The 16,345-nt window shown below is 42.7% G+C and overlaps 1 protein-coding gene and 1 long non-coding RNA gene across 3 annotated transcripts in view; both read right to left on the reverse strand.

The window, feature by feature from the left end:
• The window catches only part of grin2ba (glutamate receptor, ionotropic, N-methyl D-aspartate 2B, genome duplicate a), a 150,456-nt gene that overhangs the window by 66,049 nt on the left and 68,062 nt on the right, over positions 1-16,345 (reverse strand). The gene's annotated exons all lie outside the window — the stretch shown is intronic.
• The window catches only part of LOC116703577 (uncharacterized), a 15,644-nt gene continuing 8,016 nt past the window's right edge, over positions 8,718-16,345 (reverse strand). Inside the window, exon 3 of the long non-coding RNA XR_004335461.1 lies at positions 8,718-8,898. This is a non-coding gene — a long non-coding RNA (uncharacterized LOC116703577). The remainder of the gene's footprint in view (positions 8,899-16,345) is intronic.

Genomic DNA, 16,345 nt, shown 5'->3' on the forward strand with positions numbered 1-16,345 from the left:
ACACACACACACACGCACACGCACACGCACACGCACCCGCACCCGCACCCGCACACACACTCTCTGGACACGCTGTACAGAAACATTTAACTAACTACATTAGTAGTAGCCCTTCCCTTGGAGAGGCTGAAACTAAATATGAGAGATACAGAAGGTACACCAATCCAACCGGCAGGGCAGGCAGAGACAGACACCTCAGCGTCGCTCGCAGACTGAGATCTAAGCCTTTGCAACCAGTGTTGAAATGGAATATTGAGCTGGACAGAAGAAGAGGAGGAGGTGAGAAATGCTAGTCTAGACAAGACTCTGCAGCTCGGCGACATGTCTGTGAGCCCAAACGCACAAAGTTCATGTTCTTGGATATTTGTGCATCCAATGTGGTAAATTAAATGAATGAGAGTGACTTTGTTGTGCGTTTTGATTGGGCACTGAATGTGGGTAAAGTCAGTTGTATAGTAGTCCGGATTGACAACAGTTCATTTAAAAATCACTTTGTACCGGGACACAACAGCAACCTTCGACGCCAGCAAGCCACACACTGAAAATGTAAATTTGGATTGTGCAACAAGTGCAGGTCTTGTTTGATTCTTTCAGGGAATGATTGTAAAGAAGAACATGTTTACGGAATTTACTCTATAACTGGGACGTTTTGGGACCAGTTGGTGGGATTGCTGTGTGTACGAAGCTCAAGTTAGTGTTCTGTGTGACCAGTCAACTTCATTTAATATTATACGTGGTGTTTTTTATTCTTTTGCGGGGTGCAAATGTTCCACAAAGACAAGTCCCATGCCGGAGCTTAGAATCGCCCAAGACAATTGTGATTGGTTTAATTATAATTTCAAAATAAAAAGGCAAAAGCCCAGAGCTTTTTTAATTCTCCTATCATGGAGTGTATGTGTGGAGGGGCCAGACCTTACTCCACAGCGCTGTGGAGACAGGTCTGGCAATGTGAGACTAGGCAGGCAGGGTGTTGAAATCTCCCTGGCTCCTTAGGACTCTCTCTGTGCTTCAGTCAACATCAAAGGCTAACCTGCCCCTCCCCGGGGATGCAAATGGGTTAATTCGCTACTCTATTCCTGCATTAATGAGATCAGGGCTATACCATTGAGGTGGCATGTTGAGAGCTACAGGGCACATGTTGCAAAAGCCAAACTCTCTTTCAAATAACGTGCTGCATCTGTGAGGTTGCCATTATCACCCCGTGCTGTGTGAAATATGAAACGAGTGCATCTAATGCTACAGAGGCTGTTTCAAAATCATGAAATAATGATGCACAGGCTGATGTTGTACTCATGTTTCTCTCTGCTAACTGTAACCCATTTGTTCTTCAACTTTCAATCTCTTCTCTGCCCTTCTTTTTCTCTTACCCTTCATCCATCTCTATCTATTTCTTCTCTCGCTCTGCCGTCCCATTCATACCAGTGGAATTACTGCCGGGGCACAGTTATAATTGAATTTCCAGATTCCTGCACTCCAGCTCTACCCTTTATCCTCTGTACAGCACCCTGTTTTCCACCCATGTCCTCTGGCTTCCTCTTTCTATCTCTCTCTTCTTAAGAGCAGTATTAATGCACTGTCCAACATAGTCATTCAGAGTGCCAGAGGTATGCAGAATTTTCATTAGCCTTTAAGAAAAATACATGCAAAAAGAAGAGCATGACAGAAGTGTGGAAAGAATGAGGGTGAGCAATATGGTAGGAAAAAAATCCCTAGTGGGAGGGCACGCTGAATGATAAGAAACCTTGGGTCAAATGAAGTGCTGCAAAACACCACTTTTCATTTATAGCAACAATAATTAAGGCCTGGCAACATTATCACCTTCTGTTGGCACAAGGTGATCGATTAGTAAGAATTAAAATTCCCAAAGGGCCAGCGAGTCAGTCAGCCAGACGCAGGAAGCCAGCCAGCAAGGCTTTGAATAAGCTTCTGAGCCGGTCACTGTCTTCTCTGTGGATCCATGGCTGACGTCAGCGCTGGCTACTGTATACAGACAACAATACTCTACGCCGCACAATACAGCAGAATGAATGGCCAGTGGAGACAGGGGAAAGAGAGATGGAGAGATACGTCAACAGATGAAACCCGTAGAGGAGGAAACCGATAAGAGAAAAGAGAAAAACAGAGATAACTAAAAGGGAGAGAAAACGGAAGTAAGCACGCGAGAATAAAAGATAGAGATGTACAAAAAGTGGCGAGGATGCAGCTGAGATATGAAGCCTCCAGAGGGACAGAGGCAGAGGACAATGTGGTGACAATGGGATGAATGGAGAGGAAGAGGGCAGGCTGGCAGACGGCTGTGATCCGGAGCGAGTGAGCAGTGAAGGGGCAGGAAGCCAGGAGCCGGTGAAGGAGCAGGGAAACGGAGGTGTGTGTGTGTGTGTGTGTGTGTGTGTGTGTGTGTGTGTGTGTGTGTGTGGAGTGTTTGTGGTGTTGGTGTTTGTGTGTCTGTGTCAGGGAGTCAGCCAGCCACCATTTAGGCAGGAGGAGGCTAAGCCTGAGTTGTTCAACCACAGTGGACTGATGCTTGTCAGAGAGAGAGAGATTGACACGTGCCCTTCTCTATGGGTAGTGTGTGTGTGTGTGTGTGTGTGTGTGTGTGTGTGTGTGTGTGTGTAATTCCCTCTAAGCACAGGCAGACACAAGTGGTTCCAAATCCACCGTGAAAACTACTAAAACTACATTGATGAGAAAATATAGAAACGATGTTAGCTTAACACAAACAATAACATGCACAGCATGTGGAATACCATTTACCAAAGTAAAACGCAGATGAACGAAGAAAAGGGAGGTCTTTGAGTCTTCAGAGGTACACTTAAAACCGCTCACATCAAGGTCTGCTTTAGCCAGCATGGAACCTTTCCCGGAACACACACATGTCCATGGTATCTGCTGCCCGCTGGTGCAACAGTACAACTCCCGCGAGAGCAGCCCAACGAAACTTGTAAAGGACTTCAAAATAAAAGCATAAATAACAACTGTTACTTAAACAAAAAAAAGGGAAGTATACAAATTACAAAACTTAATTCCTACAATTACAGTGTGTGAGGTGGATAGAGACATGTCTAATCTATGTATGTTTCCATGTGTGTGTGCCAGTTTGTGTAGTTGATATCTGTATTGTGCCTCCTATTTTGCCTGTGTGAAATCTGCATGTCTGTATTTGTGTAGACGTGGCCTCAGCAGGGCTCTCTTTTATATATGTGCCTGTTTGTGTGTGTGTTTGTGTGTGTGTGTGTGTGTATGTATGCATATTCCATGGTTGACAGGCCTTGGTCTGCCAGAGTTGCCTACTCCTAGAGCAGTTATTTGACTTGAAGGGGAGAGATAGTCAATAACTCAGGTATTTCAATTACACACACAGGGACACATCAGTGACTGCAAAAGAAATAGACCCACTTCCAATCTTGCTTTGTATTATTCACACACACACACACACACACACACCTTGAATGGTTTTTAAACACAGACTCAGACATGCACGCACGTGTGCGCACACACCCGCACGCACACACACACCCCACACACAGCTGCATTCAAAAGCCACCCTCTATAAAAGGGCCCACTCAAACACACACATACAAAACACAAAATGACAAATCACAACTGCAATCACAGACTAATACTAGGGTGCTGCTTTTGGACACACACCACACACACACACACACACACACACACACACACACACACACACACACACACACACACACACACACACACACACACACACACACACACACACACACACCACTTAACATCCGATTAACAGCCCGACTCACACTGCTAAACTGCTAAGAGTATTGTACACTGATCACAAAAAGCAAATATATACGGGAACATGGTAACACGCTTTTATAGTTCAGGTGCACACATCCACACATTTGCACTACTATTCGCTGTGTTCTGTACATAGTGTACTGAGTTCAAATGTTACCACAAGAAGCACTACAGTTTGAGCTGCACAAATCATGTGTTTCCAGGACGACTTGACAGCTGACACAGTGTCTAAAGGCCCAGTAGTTTACATCAAACTATACAATAACACCAGAGAATATTATTTTCAGGTAATGTACACATGTCAGTTAGATGTTGTTACTGTTGTATCAAGCACTCTGATATTAATATTTACGTCAGTATTACGGGGTAAGTTTATACTGATGTAATTTGAATTACTACAGTTAAGTTTTACTGTTTATATCTCTTAGTCTGTCTTGGTTTTGTAACATCTTGAGTTCTAAGCGTTCTATCTTTTACATGATATCCCTTGGATTGAATATGTTTTGTAGATGCATGCATACTAAAGTTCCTCAGTGTTATTATGAACACATCACACGTTTATTTTCCTATTTACAGACTATGGAGCAGCACTTCATTGAACTATCAGATTTTTGAACAGCGTTCTGCAGCACATTCGGGGTGACAGTGACGTTCACAAGCTAATGTGTGCTAACTACGCTAGCGACCGATTGGAAATGTGCAACATCTGACTGTATTGTTCTTGGGGTTATTATTTGGTTTGATTTAACTGAAAGATGAAACATGGGCATGTGTATATATATATGCAAGTATGTGTATGTATACATATATAAATAAGTGAATAGTTAAATTGAATATAATATAATTTGTATATAAGTACAAAAGTAAAAAAATGGGGTTGAGCTGAAACTTTTATTGAAAAAATGAAATGAAAAATGAAAAAAGTTTTTTTATTAACATTAATATGAATTCCCCCAGCCTGCCTATGGTCCCCCAGTGGCTTGACATGGTGATAGGTGTAAACCGAGGGCTTGGTATCCTGCTCTGTCTTTGAGAAAATGAAAGCTCAGATGGTCCGATCTGAAATCTTTCCCCTTATGACATCATAAGGAGCAAGATTACCTCCCCTTTCTTTGTTTTTCCCACCCAGAGAATTTGGCCCACCCATGAGAGGGAGACATCATGGCTTTCAAACGACCTTAGTGGCAATTGGTTAAGGCCACACCCCCACCCCCCGGTATTTGCTCTAGTGGCTGTAACTCTGCACCAAGGCTGAATTTTGGGAAGGAGACTTCAGATATGGTATGGGGACCCATAAGAACCACTAAGGTCTATTAAAAAGAACCCAAAGAGCACCATGTCATGGGACCTTTACCTTCTTCCTAGTCCTTTTTGAACATGGGAATCCTTTTTGAATCATTTACATTCATATTGAAAGATGTGTTTGCTGAGTACGTAGTATTTGTTGGTTTTTCTGGCTTGTGCTGAAATATACATTTTCTTATTTATCTATTGTTTTTAACATGTTCAAAAAGCCTCTCTTCCTGCGGGCAGCTACCTCCGTCTCACCTGGGTCCGGTTCCAGGGATGCGTGTAATGGAGAGCAGCACTCGCTCTGCACATGGATTCATAAAACATAACAAAAAGACAACTTGAAGAATCTCAGTTGTCTGAGTGCACACCGACTGATTGAATTGAATCGTCAACTATTGGGGGGGGGCAGCCTTACAAATTATCATTAGGTCTATTTGTTTAAGGTAAGACTGTGGATATGTGGATTTAAAAAAAAAATGTATATACACTAATTCTAACCAAGGCAATTATAGTTTAGAATTTTCAAGTGGGTTTTATTTTAGTTTGGACTTTTCAGTTTCATGTAGTTTAGTAGTTTTCAGGGTGTGTTTGCTAGTTTTAGTTTAGTTTCAGTTTATTGGAAAAATCAAGTTTTTAGTTTTTAGATATTCAGTTTTTTAACCTGGCGATATAGTTTCAGTTTAGGTTTGGTTTGTCTTCAAGGTTTTTATTTTTTATTTAGTTTACTGAAAATATTTTTCACTGCTTATTTCATTAACGTTTGATAACCGTGATGAACAGATGTTGGTTTAGTAATGTTTGTTTCAGATCAGGAACAAGTCTTCGGAACTGTAGAGTTAAATTTAAAAAAAATCAAGGTGGATTACACCTTACACATCCTGTGTGGCGGCTACCTATCCTGAAATACAGATATAACATACAAAAGCTACCATAGGTAATGTGGGAGAATGTGGAATACATTGTAATTAGCCCAGAAAAAAACTAGTGGAATGTCCTTCCCTTAGCAACACTATTGATTTCAAGGCCTTTTTAACAAGCCGCTACATGTACAGTATATCCCACATAGGTGACGGGGCGAGAACAGTGTGAGTGGAAGAGAGACAAAGACTGAGATAGAAAGGTAGAGCAAGGCAGAGAGAGATGATGGTGATGTCTGTTGCTGGGAGGCTTTTGGCAATGCATATTTCTATCCTGTCTATAAAGGCTCCTTTGAACTTGAGCGGGGGGGGGGGGGGGGGGGGGGCGATTGACTGCGTGCGCACTGCCTGATGGAAAGAGAAGCCAGCGAGAGAGACAGAGGAGAGACAGAGAAGGAGAGCAAGACTGAGAGAAAAAGCAATGGAGGGATGGAAAAAGAGAGGCTGAGTGGGAGGTGGAGGCAGGAAGGGGGGGGGGGGGGGCAGCTGGCTTCACTTGAATATAGTGAATTAAAAGACAGTGGGCAGAAGATATAAACTCAGCACAGCCACAGGCATTCTCTCTCTCACCAACACACACACACACACACCACACACCACACACCACCACACACACACACACACACACCACACACACACACACACACACACCCACACGTTTCAATAAAGCCCCGTGCATTGAAATTACATATGATGACAAGCCCTCCCCTTTGTCACCGTCATTGCTCTCTGTCCCTCTCCACTCACACACACAACACACACACACACACACACACACAACACACAAACACACACACACACACACACACACACACACACACACACACACACACACACAATCTCTACCTCAATTGAACCTCCCCTCACTCCCCGTATCTCGTTTTTCCCTCTACTTCGCTCTTCTCGTGCCTCATCATCACATTTCTTATCATGGAAGCCGACTTATCTTTAATCAAACACATACAAGCTTAATTAGCTTGCACATTTGTCAGACCATCGCCTAATTAACAGTGACCTTATTTTAAGTACTTTCTGAACCTTAATTAAAGAAAACACAGGTCTTCATTAGTATATTTGACTCATTTTGCTCAACATGATTTAGATTGCAATGTGGCCACCCAGTCACAGCCTCTGTACCCTTCCAGGGGTTTTAAAGACTGAAGAGCGACAAAAATGCAAAAAGTCCAAAAAGAAACTGGAAGGAAATTAAAAAGATAGAGGGGCTGTTTTGATTCATATTTTGACGCAGTCAGACTTTAATGCCACTTAACAAACACACACACACACAAACACACACACACACACAAATGCACAGATCGTTTCTCACTGGCCCATTTCTGCTCTAAGTTTAGCAGACGACTCACCCAGGGGCCTCAGCAGTCTGATGCTTTTCCTGCTGCTCCTGCGTTTGTCCCCTGGTCCTTGTGGAATGGTAATAGTTCTTTCTCTGAGTGTGTGTCTGTGAGTGTGTCTGGTAAAGTTAGGCCAAGGAGACTAAATAGGGTGGCTGGAGGGAAGCCTGAGTCTACAAAATATATGGACATCGTCTGGCTTTTATATCTGTGTGTTTGTCTGTGGAAATGTATGGCAGGGTGAGGACATTGTGGTGTGCGAACAACAATGCTGCTTGACACTGTTCTTGATTATACTATTATTGAATATGTTTATTATATCAAAGATTTCAGCATGAATTTACAAGCTCTGCAGAAGCTTGGCGAGTGACCTGGCCCAATGAACACTCTGTCTCTCAGTACATCAAACATTGCTGATGTAGGATACGATTAGGTAACCTGTTAGATAACAAATAGAGTTGTGAGCTGGCTGAATAAAGGTCAATCTAAAGTCTTTTGAGTTCTACACATCCAACTCACCGCTTTCCAACATCCCCTTCAAAGATCCCTCCACTAAAATCCCTAACCCTTTGCATTGGTAAATCAATAAAGATGACAGTGCTAATTTGAACTCTTCAAATCAGAACCTAAATCAAATTTATAAGTTGTTAGATAGTACAATATATCGGCGGGCCAATTTTATCGGCCGATATTAGGCATTTCCCAATATATCGGTATCTGCATTTATAATGGCTGATTTAAAAAAAAAAACTGCATCCTGATGAAGTTCCCTCGACCTTTGGAGTTAAAATAGCCCCGCATCATCACATACCTTCACTATACATAGGGAAAGGCATGAGGAACCTTCCATAAGATCATCTCTCGATGCAAATCAAACCAGCTATTAGTCTAACTGAAATCAAACCGTGTCTATCTCTATGTATGGTGAAGGGTATGTGATAATATGGGGGGGGGGGGGGCTATTTTAATTCCAAAGACTAAGGGAACTTCATCAGGATGCATAGTATCCCAATCCATGATATAACTGGCCTTTAAAAATACAAATGTGCCTGCCTCTATGGGAATTTAACATAGCCGTGTGTATACTTATGCCCTCTGTATTTAAGGAAGAACGTTTATTTATTTACAATACAACATTTTTTCACAAAGAAAATTGGTGTCCTTAACGGTTGGATTTTCCTTTCTATTTTTTTTTTTTAATTAAGGCATCCAAAAAGATCCAATCCAAAAGATGTTTTTTTATTCTCTTATTAATCAACTTTAGCATGTGTGTGTAAACTTTCTCAAGCTACTGTAGTTTTTTTCACTTTTGCCGATGCTTTTGGTCCCACATTTTTTAAGTTGTTTTTGTTGCTTTTCTCAACCTTTTTTCTATGATGGTTAGGGAGCATTTTTAGGGCTTTGTGTTGACCAAACAATAAGGGAGAATACTTTATAAGACATGCAATAATACAGTCAAAGATAGTTGACTTTTTCAAAATAAAAGCATGTCAATAAACTCAAAATGTCTGGCTTTTGATGTGATTCTTATTTTCCAATGTGGCCCTTAGTGAAACTGAGTTCTACACTACTGATCTAGTGTTTAATCTGTTTGAAATGATGTCCACAGTTACACCATGTGTTTTTAGAGATATTTTTTTTCAAATACGCAACTCTCACAAAGAGTTTTAAAAGGTCACCCAGTAAAGAGGGAGGATAAGTCCTGCGGTCTGGAGTGAAGACGATGAGGAGGACCACAAAGCCTCCCAGGGCGGCTGTAAAGTGGTTTAGGGAGTCCAGCAGGTGAGCACGCTTCTGTAGTCAGACATCTTTCTCCCTGTCCCTTGCTCCAAGCGGAAGGGAGGAGGGGAGAGGTGGCGGCGGGAAAAAAGACGGAGAGAAGTAGCAGGGAGGGAACGAGGAAATGAGGGAGGGAGGGGGGCAGTAAGGTCCAGATGAGGGATGTTATTAATCCATTTATTCCCTCTCCACTCTCTCCATCTGTCCTCTGCCATCTCGTCTACTCCTGTCATATCTACTGATTTCAATCTTCCACTATGGCTTGCCCTCAAGTCTTGGCTCTCCATCCCTCCACCTATTATCCCCCTCTCTCCCGTTTTCCCTCCCGCTCGCCTTCTTTCCTCCATACTTTTGAAAACCTCTGTAACTTTTTCCATCCTCCACGGCTAAATGTCTCTCTTCTCTTTCCTTCTGTTATATTCTTCCTCCCTCCTTCCTTCTCTTCACATATCATCAGCATCCCAGGGTGCACCTGGGCTGTGCTGTCAGTTGTAGGCCCAGAGCCATCATCATGCTGGGGCTGTTTCTCGCCACTTCAGACCATGAAAACTGAAGTACCCTCAAAAGACACATACAATCTCATCTCGACTGAATCCAGTGTCTTCACCTCACCCCTTATTTTACAGTTCATCTACGACGCATTGGTACACGCAACAAAGCGAGGACCGAAATCAACATTTACCCTTAAAAAACTGTCTTCAGCCTATAGAAGAGAGTGAAACAAGAAACCACCCGATATCAGAGAAAAGAGAGCGAGCGAGGAGGAGGAGGAGAGTGCGAGAGGCGAGTAGAGAGCAAAGGGAAATAGAGTGAGAGTACAGTTGATATGTGCTTCTGTGTTCTTTTCCTGGCAACACGATAAAGGCTCGCCCTCAGTCACTGTCAGCGGCGAGACCACCCTTTCTATCTCCGTTCTCCCTCCTCCTCCACACCCTCCTTAGCTCTACACTCCCATTCCCTTCCCTAGGCAAAGACTACCCTCTCTATCTCACTCCTCTTTTATCTCCACCGCTCTCTCTCTCCCCCGAATCCCCTGCGTTTTACATTTACATTTCAGGTATTTAGCCGGCACTCTCAACCAAGTGTGACTGCGGAATACGCCCCGAGTCCTCGTTCTCCGACCCCTCGGGAAGCATGGGGTGCTCGGTCAACGACGCAGCGTCTCGATGACAAATGGAAGAATTGTTCTGTATGACTGGAATGACTGGACTGGAAGAAAGAAATTACTAGGAGGCAAGTGCTAAAGAGAAAGCTGGGAAAGGTTTACGGCGCATTCTCACCTATAGTTCGGTGGACAAGGTGTGGTTCGGGGGGCTTTCACACTGCACTTTGTCAAATGCACCAAACACTGTAAACACACGTCACACGGTGGATACGGTCGTTTGTTTATTGGACAAAATATCCAAAACGGGTCGACACTTCTGGTCTCAAAAAGAATGGAACACCACCAAATTTAAATAAAGTTGGGTTGATGTCCCACAGACGACCAGCGACGTATGGTCAGAACAGCCTACGGATCTGAAAGTTATCATTCCTTAAATCATTAATAAGCAGTGGTGAAGTCTAAAGTATTTCATGTATTGTAATGTAGTGGGTATACTGTACTATATACAGTATGCATGGGCCTATATGGGTCAGAATGGGCCTTTTGGGGGGAAATTTAGAGCATCAAAGACCTCATTTCCTGCATTCTGGCACACTTTTATGCATCAATTTACGATGGAAATACCTTTATTTAGCCTATTCGAAGAAAAAAACACAGTTTCAAACTATATTAAAATTATAATACAAAGTACGTTGTTATGTGTTATTGCAAATTTTTAAGTGGGTATATGGAAATCCTGGAGTTTTCTTAGTGGGTATACTTACGTATACCTGCGTATCACGTAGACTACACCAATGTATGAGTCTGTAAATTGTGTGCAAGGTTGAAATTGGAGGCTAGGAAAGGCTCTGTTTTTGGTAGGCTTCCAGTGTTTGGGTCGTATTGGGTTCTCACCTGAAGAGAACCAAACTGTAGTTGACATGGAAGCAAACCGAGACCCTTGATTTTAAGCGGCCCAGAGTTTGTGCGTTTGGTCCGCACCAGATTTTGGATAAGCTTTCCCACGACCCCACACAAAATGCATTATAAGACCAAAGGCTCTATGGTTTGTTTTAAACGGACCAAACGAGGCAGGAGTGAAAGCAAACCTTGTATGTGTCCCATCTCTCATCCCTGATTCAAACAGACCACCCCGTCTCCGTCTCTACTACCCCATCCCTCACTTGTTAGGCTCCCCCAGTGAGGACTCCTTTCATACACTGTGAGGAAAATTCAAATTCAAATCTGCTTTATTGGCGCAACAGTGGCAGGGAGGTGGTCTCCACAACGGAACATGTTAGAAGACGGGCTAAGACAATAAGCCAATCTGTATGCTCTCCGTCTCCTACCTCACTCGTTCCAGTCTTCCCTCCCTGATTAACTAACCCTGTTTTTGCTGCCTAAAGCCCTGCACAAGCACTTAAAACCCTTTTCTCCTCCGCACGCCACCCTCCCTCGTTTTTCCCAGTCTCTTAAGATGCAAACGAGTAGAGACACTCCCTCAGTATGTCACCATCACATCTTTTCTTATTTTGAACTTGCGGTTACCTAGGTGTGTGTGTGTGCACGCACGCGTGTTCGTGTACACCGATGAAGAAGAAAAAAGTGCAGCCAGTGAAGCTTTAAAAAAAAAAGACAAGACAGCGGTGAGCCCGAGTTGCATGTACCAGAGATGTGAGAGGTTGTTTAGCTTCAGGGCAGGTGGAGTCAAATCCTGCCCGCTGGACTTGTGAATATTTCAGACTGTTTCAATCATAATCCTGAGATTCATTCACTTCCTCGGCATCCTTCCATTTCTGTCTCTCATCAAATTTGTTATATTGGCATGATCTTTATTAAAGTAAAATCACAAAAAAACATTTTTGATGCTATTCATGTTCTGCGTTTTATTTTCAGCAATAGCCATTCAATGTATTTACATTATGTATTTTCATAGTTACTGAACTACATCTGCTGCAGACTTTTGCAATGACTTTTGTAGCTTAAGCCTTTAAGCATGCTATCACCTATATAACCACCAAGTGCATATTTTAGATAACTCTCAAGACAGTTACAGGTCTCTTGTTTTGAAATGAGTCAGTTGGAAACTCGTCCACGTCCACGACGTTCCACTTCCGGGATTGCTCTGTTCCCGTCGGAAATTCTGCCGGATGTCCATTACTATCCGTTTTGTTTGTGTTGTAATTATAAACTCTGGTGGATTTATGAAATCTCTGCAGGGTAAATCCAGACAGCTAGCTAGATTATCTACTATCGCTGCAGTTCTGTCAGATTCTCTTCCAGACTGTGGAACCATTGGCGAACAGGTCTGTATATCAGACACTGAATATTGTGGAAGGCTTTGTATTTTTGTGTTTGTGTAAGTTTTTATTGGGATATGGATCCCGCTGGGTCTGAAATAAAGTTTATATAAATCTGTCCAATCTCGGTTTTCTGTTGCACTGCTAAAACAACTTTTGAACGTACGCTAAAACAAGTTCCTTCCCGAGGCTGTTTTGCAGCGGCACCATGGCTTTGCTCGGTGCTAAATGCGGCCCATGAAGATTGTGATTGGTTTAAAGAAATGCCAATAAACCAGAGCAGGATTTCTCCCATCCCGGAATGTTGTGTGGACTAGCCAGACCCTCCTCCGCGGCGCTGTGGAGGAAGGTCAGGCAATGCGGGACAAGTTGGAAACACACAACAACAGGACTCAAATTTCCTTCACAACATTGACAGATTCCCAGGAAATCATGCCGCATGTGATCTTACTCACTGATATCATACTCAAACCACACTATTGCTACTGCTGCTGTTTCACATTAAAAGCTTTCAACTGACGAAACGAGGCAAGGCTTTTATTTTGAAGAGTTTGTTTGGCTGTGCTGTAAACAGGTACACCATTTGCTCCTTTGCTGGAAAACGAACATCAAACTCTATGAAAATACAACAGTATTATGATAAAACGATGAGATATAGTTTCACAATGGAATGGTAACGAGTTGTTCTGCTGGTTGTTCTTCAGGCAAAAAGTGACGTGCTCTGACATGTTTTGCTTCTTCAATTTCAGTTTTGTTTCCCCGAGTAAATGTTGTGAGTGTGTTAAATTATCTTGAGTTTGATTTTCTTTACAAAATGAAGACTTTGTTCTTTTGTCTTTATACATGCTGTAGTGTAGCAGGAAGTGCCTCTTCCTTGTCAGAACTGACACAGTTGGGTTTTTTTCTCTGAGTTTCTGTGTTCACCACTCTCAACAGCCTGGTAATGGTCACTCAGTCTATATTTGGTTCATGCCTTTTTGCATTTTTGGGTCGCTCACAGAGACCAGATAATCAGCTACTTGGTATTGACTCGTTAGTATGGACCCCACGTAACTTCTAGGAAAGGCCCGCCGTATGAAGCAGTCCGCTGGGGTTAGGCATTGACCTCGAGGGGTTAATGTTAGGATAGCCAAATGGTCAGGGGATAGGACCTGAACAACTAGGGTTATGTTACTTTGTGTAAGCATGGACGCCTGGCCAATAGTAGTGTGGGAATGCTATTAAAGGGCGGGCCCTTCCTAGAAGTTGCGTGGGTTCCATAATGACGCGATATTGCCGGGTCATTGCTGAATAGCAATAACGTTTTTGTAGTAGATATCCAATAGTGGACTTTTCTTTTTCCTTTTCACATTATATTATATAATATATGTAGTACGCATGTAGACACTGCAGATGCATGTTTTGTACATGGCTTTATGGAGTGCAGGCCAATGCATGCATGCACACATGCAAAAAGGGGTTACTTCTGCAGACACTGTTAGATGTCAGTATAAAGCATGTCTGCAAGCGTGTACCATACAGTATGTGATTACCATACAGTAAGTGCTTTGGTGCCTGCATAACTGTTTGCATATTAAGTCTGTATGTGTATGAATCTGCAGAGACTGGGAGATACATGTATCTGTTATCTGTTGTGCCTCTTGAATTTTGTATGTTTTTGTTCTTCTTTCAGTCTCAGCCCTTCAGAGGATGGGGGGGTAAGAGGGATTTGGAGAGAACGGTTAAGAGAAACATTCTACAGAGTGGGCACAGCAGGATGCAATACAGTCCTTCAGCACATTTGTGGTATATTTAAGTGAACTGTTATACCACCTGTAGATATACGCAATTAAGTCCCGATAAAAGCTGCTAAAGGGACTAGGGATGTTAGATTAACCACATGCTACAATCTTGTATATTTACATAAATGTTCATTAATATGCACTGTCCATTTTAAATAAATGAAACTCAATCTCAAGTAAATGATGTAACTGTACTTTCTTCTTCTGACTTTTGCCACCTTTGTCTCTTCGCTCCTCTCTCTCTCTCTCTTATGAACACACACTCTAAGACACACTTGTGGCCCATCTTCCCTCTCCTTCTGCGTGCTGCAGTGACAGGCGTCCTCTGTGGCTGCCAAAGCCTTTTAACCACAACAATATCTAAATGGCACACAATGGCCCATTAGAGTCATCAAGCCGTTAAACCAGCAACCAGCACCTTCTGCCTGGCAAGCAGGACTATTTCATTTACCCTCCCACCCCTGCACACACACACACACACGCACGCACAAACACACACACACACACACACACACGCACACACGCACACACAGAATCCATTATTCTCTTCCTGTCCTCATCCACGTGCTCCCTCTTTCTTTCGTCTCTTCCTCTGCTTCTGTTTTTTGCATGTGCACACTCATTCACGTGCACTAGATCTCTCTCTTTCTTCATCCCCCTGGCTTTTCTCTCTCTCTCTCTCTCTCTCTCTCTCTCTCTCTCTCTCTCTCTCTCTCTCTCTCTCAGCGAACAACGGCACACAATCAGTCACGATCGATTAACAGATTTCACACCGCTGGACACGGCGTTTACAAAGAACCTGATGAAATGAAAGGAAGGAGCGAGCCGAGACAATGAGGAGAACAGAGAGAAAAGGTTTGGCGTGTGCTGGGTCAATAGTAAGTGGATCGCCACATACTGTAAGAACATCAGACCTGAAGTGGTACTACAGAACATGAATGTGAGGGAAGAGAAACATGTTTTGGAAATTAAAACAGAGCCTACGGCTTTGGCAACGACGCCCATCTATCACGTCAATAAAGCTCACCTTTGAACTGAGGGTGAAGAGAAAGAGGATGGGAACAGCAGGGCACAGGACACAGCCTGGCTGACAAACTGCTCAGATTCCTACTCCCCCCCCCTGAATAATAAGCATAGTGGAGAGAAAATTATTTCATTAATTGGGGATTTTCTACTAGCTCAGACAGTGTGTACTTTACTTCCACTTTCCATGAAATGCTTCTTTATTCCACTACATTTCAGAGGGATATTTTGTAAGTTCTACTCCACTACATTTATTTGATAAATGTCACCAGTCACTTTTCAATTCACATTTTGCCTTGCCTTGTTACAGCTGCAACTACCCAACAGGGTATCACGTAGTTAAAATGAGCTCTACGTTGACCAGCTACCGCATGCTGATATGTGCGGTGCTGTGGAGGAGGGTCTGGCATTGGGAGACTAACAATTTCCTAATGCTTTCCTTGAAAGACTCAAGAAGGGAACTATGTTGCAAAGAAACTAGAGTTTTAAGACAGCTTTTTGATGGTTAGTTACTTTAAGATTCATAAGCAGTTGTCATTTAAGCAACTGCTCCATTTAAAGCCAAGAAATATTCACCAATCCCCCCATTTATTGAGTCATGGGAAACTTCCTTTATATATTTATACTGGATTGTATTTGTGTAGACAAATTACTATTTTTTGCAAATGCAATGGAAACTTTTGTAGCATCTCTCTGTCCCTAATTTCCTGTCATCTCTCCAGCTTCTTCAATAAAAACAGATGTGGTCAAATGTATTTTTAGAAGCCAGCTAAAGCTTGAAAGTGTAAACCAAATGATAAAAAAAAATGTTCTAACCCAAACTCATCCCCCATAACCTGACTTTCTGCCTGGTTCACCTTGATGTAAATATCAAGATACACAGAGTTCACAGCTAAGAAATATTTGCATTTTATTAACGAAAACTGTTGGAAGTCTGTGAAGGAAAGCAGTGTGTACTAAAGACATGCTGGTGACGTTCTGGGGGGAGGCGGCTGTGTGCTTAGTGGAAGAGCAGTTGCCTGCCAATCGGAAGGTTGGTGGT

Source organism: Etheostoma spectabile, chromosome 15, assembly GCF_008692095.1.
Source record: "Etheostoma spectabile isolate EspeVRDwgs_2016 chromosome 15, UIUC_Espe_1.0, whole genome shotgun sequence".
NCBI lineage: Eukaryota > Metazoa > Chordata > Actinopteri > Perciformes > Percidae > Etheostoma > Etheostoma spectabile.